Here is a 13,985-nt window from a genome sequence, read left to right on the forward strand (position 1 = left end):
ATAGCCTACAGCCATATCCAGAGATAGTATCAGCTCACTGGGATTTTGCATGTTGATGGTTCCCACCTGCCCCTTGTCCCCTATAATACGTACAAATTGGTATGTTCTGGTTTGTTTTGCCTCTGGTTATCCTGTTATCAATAACACCAGTTGTAAGCCTCCTAAACACTTCCTGGTGACTCATTCCCCACAGGTTTTCAAATTTCTTTAGTTTTCAAATTAGCTCCAACCTCAGCCCATTTCCATTTAACCTTTTGTACATAAATCTGTTCTTCATTCCCAAATCCCCATTTGCTGCTGGGCAGTTTGCTATATTGGCGGAGACTTTTTCATAACATAACCATATCATAACCTGTTTACCCCCTATTTCTTGGGACACTGTTCAATTAAAGTGCTGGAAGAAAGAAATAGATTGAGATAAGATACTATTATGAAGATAATATTACTGATAACAGTGCAGAGGATATTTGTTATTAAAATCAAACTGTTGAGTTTCAATTGCCTAAAATTTAATAGCTCCAAGAACAATCCACAATGGGCATTAACCTGTTCCATTTGAAATACCTTTGTTTTTCAGTGACCTTCTGTTTCACACTAAAGATTTGGTTCTGTATCACTATCTAACTCAAGAAACATTTAAATTTTAGTGTATCCAGTTTAGCCAGATACATTTGATAAGTGGGTATGTAAAAAATGTAGTGCCCACTCCACACAATTAATTAGTAGGTCAATTTCATTTCAAGGTTATATCAGTTTAAAAGACTGAAGGCTTCAATATCTTCAGTACTCATTTTAACCATGTGGGGGCAATGTGGGTCAGCACAACTAAAACCAAAGATACACTTTTTTTTCCACTGTTTCAGGGTTTTATATTCATTTATAAAAACATTAATAACCACAAAGGACCATGTGACAATAAGTAGGTAATGTTTATGCAAATAGTTTATATTACTAACCAGGGCAGATTAGGAATACCACCCAAATTTTTACATATTAAAATATTTATACTGCGGATTGTAACAATTATACTGTCTTTTTAAATTTTCATGGAAATTCTGTGGACTAGCATCAAAATAATCTGAATTCCAATAAATTTCCAGCTATCTTCCATACTATGGAAAACATTTTTAACAATAAATACTTTATTTTGCCTTCAGATATACAGTACATATGAGAATCGAAGAAGTAGTCAAAGGTACAAAATGGTACTTTTCTCTGACAGTATAGAGTGTCTGCACATGCTTAAGAACATAAGAAATTTACAAATGAGAGGAGGCCATTCGGCCCATCAAGCTCATTTGGGGAGAACTTAACTAATAGCTCAGAGTTGTTAAAATCTTATCTAGCTTTGATTTAAAGGAACCCAGGGTTTTAGCTTGCGCTACACTAGTAGGAAGACTATTCCATACTCTAACTACACGCTGTGTAAAGAAGTGATTCCTCAAATTCATTTTAAAATGTTCTCCTGCTAATTTCTACTTATGGCCACGAGTTCTAGTATTTAATACTGAAATAGCTATTTGGCTGAACAGCATCCAGACCTGTTAGAATGTTATAGACCTGAATCATGTCCCCCCTTAGTCTCCTTTGCTCGAGGTTAAACAGATTCAGCTCAGCTAACCTCTCCTCAAAAGACATTCCTCTAAGACCAGGAGTCATTCTCGTAGCCCTACGTTGCACCTTTTCCAAGGCAGTAATATTCTTCTTAACCCTGCAGTACCCCACTATGAACGCAGGCCCACTGTGACATTGTGCCTCTAATAACCACTCGCTGCTTCCTGTCAGTTAACCAGTTTTCGATCCAAGCTGCTACAGGATCCTTGCAGCTTTGAGCATAAGCAAGAGCCATTTGTGGGGGACAACATCAAAGGCCTTCTGGAAATCTAAGTAGATCACATCGTTGGCCTTTTTGTGATCAATTTCTCTTGTAGCTTCCTCGAAGAACTCAAGTAAATTCGTTAAACAGGATCTACCTCTCCTAAATCCATGGTGGCTATCCCTCAGAATGTTATTTGCATCCAGGTAATCTACCATTTTCACTTGGATTATAGCTTCCATTATTTTTCCAGTAATGCTAGTTAAACTGATTGGCCTATAGTTTGCTGGATTACTTCTATCCCTTTTTTGAATATGGGCATTATATTAGCATGCTTCCAATCAGAAGGTACCACACCCACAGATAACGATTTCTGAAATATTAAAGTTAAAGGTTGGCTAATAATATCCCTCATCTCTTTTAAAACCATAGGTAAGATGCCATCAGGGCCCTGCGATCTATTTATTTTGAGCTTAGCTTGGCTTAGTACCACATCAGCCTCAGTTATACATATATTGGTCAAACACGATGCTGTATTCGTACTAAATAGTGATAAGTTACTCATGTTCTTTACTGTGAACACCTGTGTAAAATAATCATTAAACTCATTTACTATATCAATTTCATTTCCAATTATAAGGCCCTTACTATCCTGCAAATGAGTGATTTCAGCTTTTAGAGCTCTTTTGCAGTTATAATATTGGAAGAAACTTTTAGTGTCATCCTTAGCCTCCAATGGAAATTTTCTTTCTACATTCCTCTTAGAGAGTCTAATGTTGTTTTTTAACTCAACCTGTAGACTTAGATACTCCTGCTTAGTTTTGAAATCATTAGTTAATTTCCATTTGTGAAAGAGAGCCCTTTTCCTCCTGACTTTATTCTTATTTTCCTTAGTAAACCACCTTTTTTGTAGTTTCCTAGATTTAGTTTTGCTGGAAACAGGTATGAAGTCCTCTTGCACTTGCAACAATGTGCTTTTAAAAAAAATCCTATACCTCTTTAACCGCTTTGCTATTTAACTCCATCCAGTTTACAGTTTCTAGTTTCAGTCTCATACCATTAATGTTAGCCTTCCGTACACTGTATACTTTAGTTTTGGACTTTGCTCTTCGGACACTAAAATTAACCTCGAATTTAACCGTGCTATGATCACTACCATCCAATGGTTCTAAAACCTCTAATTTTCCAATCCTATCCTGGTTATTAGAGAAAACAAGATCAAGAAGGGCTTCTCCCCTGGTAGGAGTATTAACAAACTGAGTAAAAAAAACAATCCTGTACTAATTCCACTATCTCAAGTTCATTTACAGGAGAGCCAGAGACTGTGTCCCACTGTATCCCAGGTAAATTAAAATCACCCCAAACCACCACATAATTTTTGTTACTCATAATCCTGATATCGTGATATAACATTCTGCTTTCCTCTGCACCTACATTAGGTGCTCTATAACAAACCCCGACAATTAGGCCATTTGAATTTTTCAGCGTCTAGTTTTATCCATACAGCTTCTGTACTTTTATTTTTATCAGTGAGCTCCCTTGCCTGCAAGTTTTCTTTTACATATACTGCAACCCCACCTCCCTTCTTGCCTCCCTTCTGGTCTCTACGGAACAACGTATAACCATCCATATTATATTCTTCACCATCATTGTCATTCATCCATGTTTCAGTTATTCCTATAATGTCGTAAGTGTTTGATGAAATTAGAGCCTCTAAATCATGAATTTTGTTTCTGCTTGAGCTCTCATCGGAGGCGGACGCACTTCTCTCCCTCTCCCTCCCCTTATCTTCCCTGCTTTGCTTCTCTCGTCTCGTCTAGTCTACTGTCTTACTGTCTATACTTGAGAGACTCTCTCAGCCCTGCTCTTCAAAACTAAGGAAATTATGGATTTGATCAACTGGTCTCTCAACGCAATTGACACCATCTTCTCGACGAGAAGCCCAGGTTCAGGGGAACCTGACTGTCCTGCAGGAACATACGCAGCTGGCTACACGATGGACGGATGGGAGAAGTGGAGGGTCGTGTGTCTGGCAGCTCTTTCCGTGGAGGACATCGAAGACATTTACCTATTCGGAACCGTGATTACAGGTCTGATGCTGATTGGATTAGGCATTGTCCTGACTTATCGGAAATTGAATAAAACGGTGACAGCCGCTCAAAGCCCAACTAGGCTGGCCGGGATGATTGAGCTGATGCTTGGCAGAGCTGTTGGCGCCCAGACTATGGCTATAGATCGCAAACTGGATAGCATCACTGTGTCTAACGACCGCAGATTTAATAACATCACCGTGACTATGGACCGCAGATTTGATAACATCACGGAGAGGCTCACAGCTCTGCAGAGGATCTTGGATGGCGGAGACCAGCATGGACATTTAAGGAGCTGCTAAATTACAGTTTCTCGCCTGGAAACCCAAACAACCCCATTTTATCTGCTTTTGGCTCCCCCCTAATCAGCATGGGCCTTGGCCAAGGCCTCTGCTGAGCTCAACAACTCCCCATGAAGAACAAGGCAGTGAGACTCTCTTGCATTCCTCTCCCCCAACCACAAGGACACCCTACCCCCATCCCACGCCTTCGCCGCTTCATACCCCCAGCGTGAACGAGCGGGTCCTTGTACAGCGCGGATTGGCTGCAGGAACGGACGGCTGTTTGTCTATGCTGGACTACCTCCACCTCCCCATTCCCCTCCCCTGTTGCAAGTCTCGACTTAGTGTTGTGAGCTGTGGTGACTATGTGCTTATTGCTGAGGTGTTTTTTTCTGTTCCTATATTGTACTTCCTACTGGAGTACAGTCTGGGGGCTGTTTTTTTTATTCACCTCCACTCTCCTCACGTAATCTGTTTCTCTGAGTTTCTCCTACAGTCCCCTGTCTTCCTGACCTGTCTGCCCCCCCATAATGTTTGTGTATGTATGGTCGGGTTGATGGCCTGCTTTTCGCTGGTACTTGTGACTAGTGACATGGTGAATTGCAACAGCAATAAAGGGAATCAATCAATCAATCAATCAATCATCTAATACCCCTAGCATTTAAATACAGACCGCAAAAGGTAGGCCTTTTACAGTGCCCACGTTTAATATTTATTGGGGCTTTCGGTCTCTCCCCACCTAAATTCTTAATTAACCTCCCTGTGTCTCTAAGTGACTTAGGGCCTTATTTGGTAGACCCAATATAGCACTCTTCAGTGTAGCAACAGTAATTAACATACTTGGTAATACGATCTACAAGAACAATGCAATAGGCTTAAACCACTGCCCTAGGGCAGTCCATACCTGGGCACCGAATGTTTCAAAGGCTGAATGATTCACTCCAGCAAACATAAAACCCAAATATAACACTAACCTTTAAGGCCTGAAGCGGGAGAGCACATGTCCTACGAGGCCAGCAAAATGCACTGATTATGAGGAAAGCAGTGCCACAGGAATGGTGACACTGGGACAAATAGGTAGAGAGAAGTCACCCTGTACTTGTTTAGAAGGCTTATACAATGGTGTTTTCTGACCACACACTGATTCATATTATTGCTGGGATTATTACTGCTGAGAAAAAAACATCCTGTTGACATTAGGAATGTTTGGAAATTGGGTTTTTGAGAGGCTCTGATAAGAAAAATTATTAGAATCCAACACAAGTTAAGTCTTTTTAAGGACCATTGGTACATATCTACATTAGGGGTGCACCGATTGCAGTTTTCTGGCCGATCAACGATCACCGATCCTTAGGCAACCTTACCTGCCGATCTCGATTTTTTTTTGGCGATCTTGTTTCTTTCATAACTAAAAGACAGTTACTTCAATGTTTCCATTTTTATTGAGTAAATTGATATGAATACTCACAAAACATGAGGTAGTGTCCTCAAATATAAACGAACATATAAATGAGCATTGCTGTTTGAACTACAAAATCATATTTTTTCTTCCAGACTTTAATTTCTCTAATTTTGTAAAAAAAATATATATATATATAGCTGTTATGACACACTTGTCCAAAAAATAGGGAGGGAGGCAGCCTGCACTGCACCTCTCTCGGGAATGGGAGAAAAGGCTGATTTAACCCTCTGGGGCCTAGGGGTAGGAAACACACTTTCACTGACTGGGGCATGATCACACATTTCATCACACTTAATTCATGGCAAATAAATTATTTCTTATATATTTGTTTTGCCATTACACTCATCTTTATTTTAATATATATTGTAAATATGTCAGATTTTTGTTAAGTTTGAAATTTGACATCAAAGTATAGACATTGCAAAATGCAGTTTGGAACACTTGCAGAAACATTATAAAAGTACATAGTAAGCAATGCTGGCAGTTTGTTTTGATCCCAGATATCTGATCACCAAAGTCTTGGCTACATGAATATGACTAAATGGTGTAGATGCAACATTAATTTGGATAAATAAATAAGAAAAACCTAACTCATGTAACTATTTCTGGCTCCTTTCATTGAATATGTAGCAACTTTCATGTGTATGAATGAGCCATTGTCACCTGGCCACGTCCCCAACCCCCTTTTATGGCGCTGAAGGGGATGTATCTGGATCGCGTTTCACCGTTGCGCTGTTAATCAAATTACCATGCGAATGCGATTTGAATACGCGCTAATGCGGCTATTTAGAATGTGAATAGCGATCTTCGGGTGAGAGCGGTACTACACGCCCCCGATGTAGGTAAAACAAAGTAAGATGACATGGTTAACTTTTTTGCCGATTTAACCTAATTTTTAAAACTTTAATACTTCCGACAATGGACGTTTTGAAAAGAAGACAGATTACGGATTTAGCCAGCGTTTTTTTCATGATTATACATTAAGATTTCAGCGAGATATTTATAAACTGAAATAGACGCGAAAAGTACGCGATGTCGTCGACGACATACTCGACCCCAAAGAGTTAAAAGCATATAACTAAGATCGGTGGATCTCATGGGAATATGGTCGATTTCTGATCCCCTCAAATTAACGTGATCGAGGCCGATCGATCGGTGCGCCGATCGATCGGTGCACCCCTAATCTACATTCATTTATACTGTCTATCATGGGCTTGCCAACTTCAAGCAAAGGCTACATTGTTCGCTTTAAAGTTGAAGGATTGAATAAACAAATGAAAGACAGAGCTAGTAACCAAAGCAGTCAATCCACACTGTGTGTTTTGAGCATACTGCAGCAAAATAAACTACAATTGGATCACACACAATATTTTGTTGTTGGTTGCCATAGATTGCATTGTACAGTTTAACTGGGAGTCTTTCCAGGATAAAAAAAAACATTTATTTAAAGGCATACATTTGTTGATATTAGAGAAGCTGGCTGCAAAGCCTGAGCGGGGATATTATACCAAGCAACATGCATCCATCCTATTACTTGGTATAGAAACAAATTCATTAGGTCATCAATTTTAGTTGTCCTGGCAAAAAGATGTATGAAGTAATTCTTATTTATAAACATGGTCACAACAACTAATCGTAAAAATACACCCACTGCATGTGATCTGGTTCGGGTCAGCAGGGTGACAAAAAGGGAATAATGATGTCGTAAGTCACAACAAAGTCTAGAGTATCATCATGACAATGAAACAAGGCTAACAGATTTTATATTAAATAAGATGATGTACACATGATAAGTGACTTTTAGGCTTGAAGGTTTTCTTTTACATGGTTCAGTTGTAACCACTATGCAACTTATTGTCAGGGTCAGCTCCTGTTGTTTCCACTCTGTGTCCCTTCCCCGTTTGGCCAGCAGGTGTTGTTGGTCATCCCATCCCTCCTGTTGTTAGTCTTTATGTTTTCCCCTGCTTTCTATCAGCCTCATGGCTCAATTCGTTGAGCATGTGGCTGCTTGTGAACCCCTATATCTTGTGGTTGAATCCTGCCTCCTCTGTTTATATATTTTGTTTCATTTGTATGAGTTTTCTTGTTCCTGTGTCTTGTGATTTGTATTTGGTTTTGGTTTCATGCTTTGTCCCCGTGCTTGAGTTTTTACCTGTCAGTGAAAAGACAAAAACAAAATGTCCACTACAATGGACATAAATGAATGGGTGGGGTCTCAGGAGGATATGTATCACTATTATACATATAAAACTAGTTAAAAAATGAATTTATATATTTAATGTTAATTAATGTAACATTTAAGGCAAAATGTGGGAAAAAAAATTATTTACGTGAACAATGGACTAAACTTTTAATACAAGATTAAATATCCATGAAAGGCACACAAGATGTAGTACATGTATAAATATTGATGAAATGATAATATTTATAACAAACCAAGAAAGGGAAAATATTTCCAGTTGTAAATATATATTATTTACATAAAGTTCAACATATTTGGGGGTTATGGATACACAAGTTTGAAGGCCTGCAGCTGAATTTCCATAGACTAACATATATTATCTGTAAGTTTACCCAAAACCATAAATCAAAGTAAATACAAGAAAAAACCATCTTGAAACTGATTTGCCTCTCCCTCCTACTTATGCTGCCATAGCCATATCTGCCGGAGCATTGCACTTCATATTGCACTCATCTAACTTTTAGCACTGCCTATAGTCTCCCTTACTTTGACTAATTGCATTTATTTCCACCACCTTCTCCTGGGGGGTGCTGCCTGGAGCCCTCAATCTATCAAGATGTCCAGCACACCCTGCAACATGTGACATCGCCACTACCAATGATGTCCGTGCATCCAGCTCGCCATTCTGCCTGTGTCATCTTCCTTGTATGACCCGCTACCTGCCTTCTGGCTGCCTGGCGATTGGAGGGAGTGGTGGCACCGGCTTGTCATCTCCCCCCTGCTCCCCATTTGTGTTTCAGATTTAACTGTATTTGACTCTCCCTGCCGGCCCCTGGAGGATGGGCTCCCCCTTTGAGTCTGGTCCCTCCCAAGGTTTCTTCCTTCTGGCGAGTTTTTCCTTGCCACTGTCGCCTATGGCTTACTCACTGGGGGCTTTGGGTGGGGATGCTGTAAAGCGCTTTGGGACAATGTAATGTTGTGATAATGCGCTATACAAAAATACATTTGTTGTTGTTGTATTTGTCCATAATTTAGTGTCACAAAACACAAAAATCAGGGGTGGGGGGGACCAGTTGCAGACAACAGTTTATTTACAAACTAGCAGACAGGACTGGAATCAACAGGCAGGATCATGGTTACAGTCTCAGAATGAGAGGATCCAGAGCTGGAGGGGCCAGTCCTAGACGTATAGCTCAGGACAGGAGGCATGTACACTGGGGAAAGCCAGGGAATCAGGACAAGATGGGAGCATGGCATGCATGATGGGTCAGAGCTAGACAGCAGATATAGCAAGCATGCTCAGTATGTAGCATTCAGCATCGACAAAACCTTGCACTGAGGTTTTAGGTGTTGTTACTCAGCCGTGATGGATTGCTGTGCTCACAATGGAAGGCGTGACAGAATGCCCCCCCCCCCATGGCCACCTCCTGGAGGCTGAAGAAGTGGCCCCAGCACTGAGGGTCATGATTGTCAAGGTGGTTGGGGTGGAATGGGACCACCAGTCTGGACCAGAGTCCTCCCAATCAACCAGGTACTATGGCTTACCCCACCAATGCCAGGAGTCCAAGCAGAGGGTCCCAGGCCCGATCAGACAGACAATGCGGAATGGGTTGATGTACTTAATGGTCAACTTACAACAGCCAGGGAGGTGGAGGTTTCTGGTAGAGAGCCTGATGCCCTGGCCTGGCAGAAGGGCTGGTCCTGTCGGCCTGCACCTTCTGCTGGGGGGACCGAACTTGGAAAAGTCGATGGGCTTATCTCCAGCGGTACTATTACTCGACTGATGGGACTACACTGGGCTGGATGTCTCTGGGGAACAGGGGTAGCCTATTGCGACAGATTGGAGGCACAAAGTAGCTGGAGTGCCTTTGTCACCTTATGGCTAGTCCTCTCTGTGATGCCATTCTCAGCACATCCATGAAAAGTGGTCTATTACCATGAAGATGACAGTATGGCCATGGGATGGTAAAAGGTTGGTGATGAACTCCATCAGATGCGACCAGGGACAGTCAGGCACAGGGAGAGGGTTGAGCAGGATGTTGTTCTGTTTACCTTGTGTTGGGCACAGACTGAGCAGGACAACAGAAACGCTTCCACTTCCCATTGCCAGTTAGGCCACCAGTAACGACGGGCAAGCAAGCGAGTGGTGACAGCAATATCAGGGTGACTGAAGCCGATGGAGGTGTACACCCACTGCAGTGTGACGGAGAAGAGGGCAGAGGGGACAAAAAACATGTCTGAGGGCAGTTAGTAGATGCAGGCTTCTGGTGCTGGGTTCCATGGAGGGTTTCTTCCAAGTCCAAGATCACCGGGCTCAGGAAGCAGGACTGTGGGAGAATCAGGACTGGATCATTGCAGAACACAGGGAGGTGGAATTGACATGACAGGGCATCTGCCTTAAGGTTCTTCTCTCCGGGGATGTAAGAGACCTTGAACTCAAACCTGATGAAGAAAAGGGTCCACCAGGCCTGATGGGAGATAAGGTGCCGTGCCCTCCAGCTAGTGTCACCATTCCTCGAGAGCCAGCTTCATCACAAGCAGCCTATGGTTCCAATTGTCATAATTCCTCTCCTCCAGTGTCAACTTCCATGAGAAGTAGGCACAGGGGTGCATCCTCCCTGTCATTCCCTGTGTTGGAGGGACTTAGTGAGCTCACATCAGGGTGGTGAACCCCCGGATGAAATATCGGTTGAAGTTGTCAAAGCTGAGGAAGCACTGGAGCTCCTCCAGGAACCCCTTGGGGAGCTGGGTCCCCTCCCCCAGTTTAACAGTACAGTTCATCTCCCAGTGCGGGGGCAGACCATACGCCTGGTCAGTATGGTCTGTCAGTGAAGTCCCAGTACTCCTCCAGAATCGGGGCAAGTCCCTTGGGCAACAGGCTCTCCACTGATGAGACTCTGTAGAGCACAGAGATGCAATCAACAAAGCCCCATTGGGACCAGGCCTGGATCTACCCCTCAGCCCAGCTGATGTGGGGGTCATAGTGTTGCAGCCATAGGTGTCCTACGATGATTCTATCTTGAACAGCAGTGAGAACCAGGAAATGGATGAGTTCCCCAAAAGTTGCATTTACTTGCATCCACAGTGGTGCGGATTGATGGATCACCTGGCCAGCAGAGATGATCTCACCTGACCCTCAACACCATCTCTCTGGCTAAGAAAGCACAGCAGCAACTGTATTTCTTACGATGGCTGAAGAAGGCAACTCTTCCGCCCCCCATCCTCACCACATCCTGTAATTTGAGAACTGCAACATCCCTGTCTGCAAATTCCTGCAGAGGACAGTGAATACAGCAGAAAGATTCATTGGGACCTCTCTCCCCTCCATCCAGGACATCTTTCACAATCAATGCATCTGCAAGGCCTTCAGTATTGTGAAAGCCCCCTCCCATCCACTACACCCATTGCCATCTGGTAGGAGGTCCTACAGCATCCGGACGAGCTCATCCGGACTTGGTAATAGCTTCATCCCACAAGCTGAAAGACCCCTGAATTCCCCACAATTTCTCACTAAGTGAGCAGAATCAATTCCTCACTTCACTAGCCACTTTACTTTAACTTTCTTTTAATTGCTTCAATAACTGCTGCTAAATTATTTTACATACTGTATATTATGTACAGAAAGTTTATATTCCATATTGTTATGTACAGATAATCCACATACAATATTCCATTCACACTATTCACGTATACACCGTGTGTCTGTCCTCTTGTCGTTTCAAGTGCACTATGTGTGATCAATGGCCAATCCCCATGTTTTCACCCATGTGCCTAACCTGCACTTTATGTCAGTAATTGTGTACATACAGCCAATATGTCTTATGTTGCACTGTGGTCCTGGGGAAATGATGTCTCATACCACTGTATACTTTTTGTTACATCTAGGTTTTGATATGCCCCAGGAAAGCTATTGAAAAGAATGAATAATGACAAAAATGTCCAAATGGATTTTTACAGTTCTTTATCTCAAAGGTATATGTCACTAACAGGCGGACCGCGGTCCAGGTCCGGACCAGAAGTTGTCCTATACGGACCCAGACCGATAGCCAAAACATTATTATTCAAAACCTGATGCTTCTATTTTAACCGGCGCAGCTTTTGTGGTCTTTTTGATAGTGGTTTAGCAGTAGAACCGCCGTTTCCCATGCCAATGAACGTCAAACACCTTTAACCGCCATTAAGCTCACTCCAGTCAGCTGGCCGAAGTTCTATGTCACGTGACAATAAATATTGTCAAAACGTTTTTGAATTGTACTGAATTAATTTGATTTGACAGTCAGGCACTGATTAAATGCAATGTTGATGCAACTAATAGGCTACTTAAATATATATCACACTAAATAGTTAGACATTATGATATTCCGGACCTTTGCTTCAAGAAATTTTCTCTAACTGGACCTCTTTAAATTTTAGTTGAATACCCCTGGTATATGTAATAGATTCAAAAAGACTGTCATCTGTTTCTGAGAAATGTACAGCAGAGAGAGCACTTCTATCTCAACAGAGGGCATGGGATGCCAGCTGGGTCAGACTGAGCAGCAGTGGACAGAGTACCTTGGCTCCCTGCGGTACAGGCAAAGCTGGAGTTTGAACAGTGCTCAGCGGGGGAGAGTGGTACTCATTCGATCTGCATGGGCTCTGGCTCTGGAGCATGGTGCTTGGGACTGTAAGGCTAGAGGCCCTGCAGGCCCCGTCGGTCTGAGCTCTGACAAGCCTGTAATGCTCCACCCAGTGTTCTGAAGCAAAGGTCCTCCAGCTCCAACAAGACTGGACCCAAATCACCGATCACCACATCAAAAGGGACACCTCACCCCCACTGGGCAGCCAGAACCCTGCAGCCAAATTCCAGCGACAAGGCCTGGCTGCGTCAAGACACAGATGCATCCTACACTCGCTAACTCACACCAACACAGAAGGTATTACCCCAGACTAACATCAGAGACACATACACCCATGTTTGGTCTTGTTTGAATGGTCACAGTATGACAGGCACAATACTCTCAACCTTAAAGCAGTATGTTTTCACATACGAGAAATATAGAATGTAAGACTAAACCCATCAAAGTAGAGGATCTTATCACCTGGTAGAACAAAGGAATTTTCACATTCCTCCTAAAGCAATTTGATTGGCTGAGGGTCTGAGAATTGATAAGATCAACAGTACTCCAGGACACACACACAAGATCAAAGCAGGCCCTAAAATAATCAATGACAACCTTTGGTACAGTCTGTCACTTGGTTTGGAATACTTAAGGAAGAGCTCCAGAGTAGCAAGGGGAGACACTCTGTAATCAGAGCTCCCACATAGTGCTGTATGAATCTACATCTGTAATCAAATATTTTCTGTAGTTACTATGTGTCCACTCAGCTGAGGTATGGAATTGTTGTATTGTTTTGATTGGATTCTATAGTTTAGGAATTGTGGCCACATGTTAAAATTTCCTTAATGTTATATTTAGTTAAATTGATGTGTTATATATTAATTGTGAATAAACTGTGTTTTTGATTACTTCTTGGCTGTCTGACTTTGTTAACCTCTGCATGTTTCTCAGAAACTGGGGTTATTCTAACACTCTCTTGCAGCCTCTGACTCGACCCTGTTTCTCTGAGACCCGATGCGACTGCCCAAGTTGAGTTACGGTGAATACCAGCTCAGTCTCTGAGGTGCGCACACACTGGGTTACGGCAAACACCGGTGTAACCTCTGTGGCCCTCACTAGCTCAGATTCGGCAAGTGTCAGCTGAGCCTCTGAGATGTTATGGGTTGCCGGGTCATGACGGGTATCTAGGCTGGCATTGTATTACATTGTAGTGATTTCCCAACTTCTAAACATGGGTGATTCCTGTTTTGGACCACATATTTGGCTCTCTGTTTTCTGAAAACTGGAATGATTGTATTTTATGGTTTAAACATTTCGTCAGGACTATACCATACTTAGCTATGAGGAATGCATGTTTGCCAAGCTCAAGAGTTGAAAAGATTATAATTATGGGATGTTTTTTATATATATTTCTCCAGACATTTTCCACCCTGTTAGGGACATGTACATGGTAATCACAGAGTTTAAATAATGTACAAGTCAAACAATACTGAACTTTTCTGGGATAAAATGTGTCTCTTTTGCTATGATAAAAGTTTCATTCTTGTAGCATT

The sequence above is a fragment of the Paramormyrops kingsleyae genome, chromosome 1 (assembly GCF_048594095.1).
Source record: "Paramormyrops kingsleyae isolate MSU_618 chromosome 1, PKINGS_0.4, whole genome shotgun sequence".
In the NCBI taxonomy this organism is placed as follows: Eukaryota; Metazoa; Chordata; class Actinopteri; order Osteoglossiformes; family Mormyridae; genus Paramormyrops; species Paramormyrops kingsleyae.